Source organism: Falco biarmicus, chromosome 7, assembly GCF_023638135.1.
Source record: "Falco biarmicus isolate bFalBia1 chromosome 7, bFalBia1.pri, whole genome shotgun sequence".
NCBI classification, from domain to species: Eukaryota; Metazoa; Chordata; class Aves; order Falconiformes; family Falconidae; genus Falco; species Falco biarmicus.
Window position 1 is genome coordinate 11,151,901 of NC_079294.1, and position 6,000 is coordinate 11,157,900.

Here is a 6,000-nt window from a genome sequence, read left to right on the forward strand (position 1 = left end):
AAACCAGTAATATAGCACTCCATTTACTTCACTCATGTCTAATATAACAATCTTGAGCAACTAATTTTACCACTGAGTAACCTTCAGACCCAGTTATGCCACCAGTTTTCACAGCACAAACAGTGTATGTTTGTGATAACTTTAACGTTTATCTATTCAAATTTGGCTACTGAAAACTAACTCCATACTTTATAGAACATATACTTCAAAGTATTCTAGAGTTTATATTGCTTTCAGATTTGAGTACTTGAGTTTTAAACGTTCCTTTGGCCAGAGAGAGTTGAATTTTTGGCATGCTGAAATTCCAAGCTGCTGCAGGAATACTGTGCTGGTGCCTATATTTTAAGAAAGATGTTGAAGTACTCAAGAGCCATGGTGCAAACACTGCAGGGAAGGTAAAGGCTTGGCAATCATCCTGTGGAGTGAGGGCTGGGTTAAGTGACCTGCCTACTCTAGCTTACCAAAGAGGCTGGAGAAACAACCGAAGTTAAAGCACTCACACAGTAAACATAAATTTGGTCATAAAAGGCTCTTCAATTTAGCTAGCAAAGTTTAATGAGGTCCAAAAACCTAGTCTGAAGTCTGGCATGACTCCTAATCAGCGAGAATAATTAGCCATTTTTACCAGAGCTTGGTGTCAAATTCCCTGACTCTGAAAAATTTTAATGGGATATTTGAACAAAAATGTTCTAGTTTAATCATACGTGTTGGCCTTGTGTTGAGAATTAAACCCAGAGATCCACAGGGCTCATATTGTATTAGAGGTGACAGTGCTTGGTCAGAACAAGCCCTTTTGACCTTAAAACCTGGACATCTAAATTTGCCACCCTGCTGGACTTCAGATGCCAGAACAGCCTCTGTCATCAACCCATGTAAATTAACATCACCCTTGGGCTACATTAATTCCAGCTGATCAAGAGCACTGAAAGACCTCCACCGATCAGTATCACACAGGTGGTTTTGAACCACACCAGGTATAGCTGGAAAGCTCTTCAATGCTACGATTGCATATGCCAGCTCACAGGTCAGTGGCTGGTCTAGAGGAGTTGCTGAATTTGGAGTAGAGGCAGCTTTGAGGGTAGCGGTGGGGCTGAACAACAGCACGGGCTCTTCTGTGTTGCACGATGCAGCCCCGCAACCCACACTGCTGATGGCAGGTACTGGCTCTCCTGGGCTGCTCAATAAACCTGCACCCAGCCACATGACACTGTGTCTCCATTTCTAACAGCACCCACCTAGTAGTTTGCAGTACCACATCTCCATCTCTCCCTCCAGCACCATTTCCCCTCTTTCTTGGCAGCGTGAAGATCACCCAGGCTGTCTCAGGTCTCCTTTTGGTCACTGCCCTTTCCCTCTCTAGCAGTAACTTTACAGAAAATGGGGGCTGCTAAGGATGTCTTCAGACTAGGTTCCCAAGGGCACCTTCTAACAGCTGGGAAAAAGAGTTGAAAAATCAGGAGGCTGAGGAAATGTATGTATGATTCTGTCTGTTGCTTTTTCTTTCCTCTTCTCTTGCTCTCTCTGTTCACCATCAGGCTATGCCTACTATAGAATCAGGCCAGTAGCTGCTCCTAACAGCCTCACTTTGCATTTTTTGCTATTGTCACTGTACCAGCCAATCATGTAAAAAATGATATATTGACTTGGCAGGTGCTTCTGTTTTGAACATGATTAAATAACTTTTTATTGTCATCTTCAAAGCATTTTTATGGTCGTTTACTGAGTGAAAGGGGCTCTGATTTTGTGAGCATCTGCCAGAATATGTTTGATCCTGTCATCATTTCTTCAGAAAATCACGCGCCTGTAGCTAGAGTGCAAGATACAGTAAGTGCATGAATTGTCCATTGCACTCTGCACTTACAACACTGCCTTCATTGTCAATGATAACAACAGCAGGGGAGAGATCTTGGGAGTTAAGCTACCTGCTGTTTTCTCCTTGATGTTTGAGCTCTTGGATGCTGTATGAATCTCAGAGATGCAAAGAGCAGCTTCTTTGTTGATGCCCTATTTTATTGGTTATTTAAACATGGTATGCTGTTTGTAATTAGAGCTGACTAGAAAGGAGGATTTCCATTTCACAGGAGATGCCGGGTGTTTTGTTGTGCATCAGCATGGCAGCATTACGGCGCTGATGGGGACCTGGGCTGTGCTTCACTGCTGCTCACGGAGCTGCCCTGGGCAGCAGACCTCCACTGGGCACCCAGTTTTAATGTCCCACTGTGCTTCCGCATACTGAGCAGAATTCACATGTACCCCACAAATGACCCAATTCCACTGAATCAGCACTTTCTTGCAGAAAACCGGTTAGAGCACTCCGTCAGCATTATCTATCTATGCAACAGCCTTCATTGACCTTCATTCGGGCTTACAGTCCCTGTCCCCATCAAAATAGAAGTACTCCTTGCTAGCTGAGTTAGGCTAGTAATATTGTGTGGATGAAGCAAAGAGAGTTACAAGTAGCACATCTTTATTTAAATTTAGCAGTAACCAGCTGGCCACATTCTGTAGGAAGCAGGAAGGGAGGATTCACAGGGAGGGAGGGATCTGATGGAAAATCAAGCAGAGGCTATAAAAACATTTCTCTAAAATGGCAGCATAATGAAAAAGGGATGCCAAGCAAAGAGCTTACTGATCATCTGTGCATCACTCTCATAACATACTCCAGCTAGCTCAGCCCTCGGTTCGGAGGGGGCATGCAGGTGCTAGGAAGGATCACTTCCCACACACGGCATTTTCTGCAGGATTCTTTTCCACACACAAAACTTTTTTTGTACTTCATTAGTACCCTCTGAGACAGGCTGTTAAAGTGCAAGGTGAAAAAGGCAAAAAGCTGAAGAGTATGAGTGTCAGTATTCCTGAGAACAACCAAAATGAGACTGAAATCAGAGGCATGACTCTCAGAGGAAAACTATGGACTAACTGGTTGCATCTTTCCCTCATTTTCATACCCCTGTGTGCCTAGGGACTGCTGCTGCTCAACCATTGCGCTGCCATCTGTGCTTCTTTCAATGCTGGCTGTGCCACAACTGCCCACCTCACCACTGACAGCCATTACCTTTCCTCTCCCAAAATTATCAATATAGAAATGAAGTTCATATAAAATCAGTTCTCATGGAACAATCTGAAAGATAGATTTGAAAGGCAAAAGAGGCAGTTAACAATAATGACCTTTGATATTGCAACAAAACAGCTCCTCACATCAGGAAGGCAAAACCATTTGCTTTCAGGACTTCTTTCTTTTGGTTGGGAATGTCAAAGGAAGGAGACTGTAGAAGATATCTGACACTCCGATGAATATCTCTAATGAGGGAATATTTCTGGCTATGTTAATGTGTTTCTGCTTATGAGTCTATGCCACATTTTCAAGACCATGCCACACAGGTATTAAAAATCAGCAAGTCACATCTCAGAAATCATGAGGCCAATGTAAAGAATCATGAGATTTAAAAAGAAAGGGATAACTCTTTTTTTTGCCTCACAATTTCTTTTTTAAGTACAATTTTTTTTACATTTTAAATGTTTTTTGATCCATTTTCCCTTTTCAAAAGAGGTTCTTAAGCCCAATGAGAACTAAAATGGCATGTGACATGCTCTCACTTCATCATTTGACTTCAGGAACTGGGCCACTGAAACAATTACAGTGGCAGTCCTGTGAAAATCATGAAAGCTGATGAATTCTGCATTCCCAAAGGCAGGCCCACCCTGCTGTAAAATAATTTGTCCCTCAAATGATTAGCTGTGGTGGAAAGGTCCCTTCAGTCTTAGCCCTACCTTCAAAAACACCACGAGCCAGCTCTTCATAGAATCATAGAATCAGAATGGTTTAGGTTGGAAAAGACCTTCAAGATCGAGTCCGACCATTAACCCAACGCTGCCAAGTCCACCGCTAAATCATGTTGTGTTTGTCACCATAGCTCTGGGAACAACTCTATCTCCATCTGCGGGTCTGACCTGATTAATTGAATCACCTGGCGTTTATATGTTTATATTGTATGTTCTCTCACCTTCACGTTTACACAGCCCTAGTCCATAGTCTTTGACTTACCTACTATCTTTATTTCTCATACCAACCCCCTGACAACATATACACACCAAATTAGGAAAAGAGCTTTTGAAACAATGACTACCCGTCCACATATTTTCCTCCAAAATCCAATTCAAGGGTATTGACGCTCTGGGTCATGTGGACACAGCCTCCATGAAGTTGCAGGCAACCCTGCCATACATTGTGGAAAGATCCACAGGACTTCCACTGTGCATCTTTCACAGGCCAAAAGCCACACGGTGTTCCTCAGACTCGGTATACCTGGCACCCGAGGACACTTGTAACAAGTGTTAGACTTCTGACATTAACAGCTAATGCCCTATTGTAAAGAAGAAGGAAATCAAGGGGAGAGACAAGGTAAACGAGAGAAAGAAGAAGAGAACCTGCACATGGAAAGGGACAAAGGAAGAGTGTATTGTCATGGGGTGGCTATATACAGCTCTTGGGAGATCTGGAGTCTTACATGTGACCACTGCAGGGACACGTGATGTGCAGTGAACTGGCTGAATTAGCACAAGAAATGCAACCCCTGACTGTGTGACTCTGTGTGCTCTGTAACTGTGAGGCAGCGCCATGGCATTGGCATCCTTCACATGTGTCCCCTCGACCCGACCCTCAGCTGTGCTGCAGAGGACAGGCTGGCCAGCACATCCACAGCCCACCCACCCGGGCTGGTTGGGAAGCCAGTCTTCTCCTGAAAGCTGAAGGTGATGGAGAGATTCACCCTGGCCTCCCAGGATATGGTACCTCCTGTGCTTGCTGGCTCACAGGGCTGTCCAAAGCAGTTTCTTCTTACTCTTCTGATCATCTTTCTGGGTGCCTTTAGCTATTTGATCTGACTGTGTGAAGCCAGAGCAGAATATATAGGGCAGGGCATGTGGAGGAAGGATCTGACTCAGAATGTGTGCTGGGACTTCTTTCTTAACTGCTAAATACTGTACAGAGTAAAAGCGTTGGGGTTTTTCCACCTTGCTAATCAGGAAGGAGGTAGATCTTAGCAATGAGACAATTATGAAAATCAGGAAGCAATTTAATTGTCTGAAAACAGCTTAATTAGAAAGAATATAATTTTCTTAAATGATAGTAATCATTTTCCTGGGGATTAAAGAATAGCAGATCTCAACTTCAAGGAAAATACCTTTTGCTATCAGAAACTAAATTATTGAAAGAATAATGGAAATAAATCAGTTCATCTTCCCCCATGTTCTCTTAAGCATTATTCACATGGGAATCTTTTCCTTTTTTTGTTTAATATGTATATATACCATCAGTATTTATCTATAGCACAATAGCATCTTAAGCCCCTCAGCAGGAGGAGGGCTCCACATTGCGGTAGGAGCTGTCTAAATATATGGCAATATGCTGTCAGAGCCTCCCTTACAGGCCAGAAAAGGGTTAAAAATAGCACAGTAAGCAAGTTAAATGCATTGAGCCATCCTTGACTGCTTAAAAATTCCTAAATCTATGGGATTCATTTGAATAATAAACATCAGTTTTCAGGGACAGAGCAGTGGAAGAGTATGAAGATACCGGCGTAGGGGTGAGCCATCTATTATTAAGTATATTAGCCAAGGATGAAATGTTGCTGGACACTTCACACTTCGGAAAACTAGCCCTTGACACTCTTCAGGGTGTACTTGGAAGCCTACCTAAGTATACAGACTGAAAACTCCTACACTGACCTGTAGTTTGAGAGGGATAGTTAAGGCCTGTCTCATTCGGGAAATGCTTAAGCACCTGCTTAACTTAAAATTTAAAGTTCATGGTCTACCTCATGCTTATCCAGAGGCTCTTTCCTAGGGGAGATAAATGGTAAGTGTGACATATGCAAATATAGTTAAATGCCTTTTTATTTGCAAAGTCAAACCTTCAAGAGCCAGGATGTTCCAGAAACGAGGTAGCCCCTTGGGCTTGTTTACTCTGACATAGTCTTCAATCAACTGATCACGTTTAAC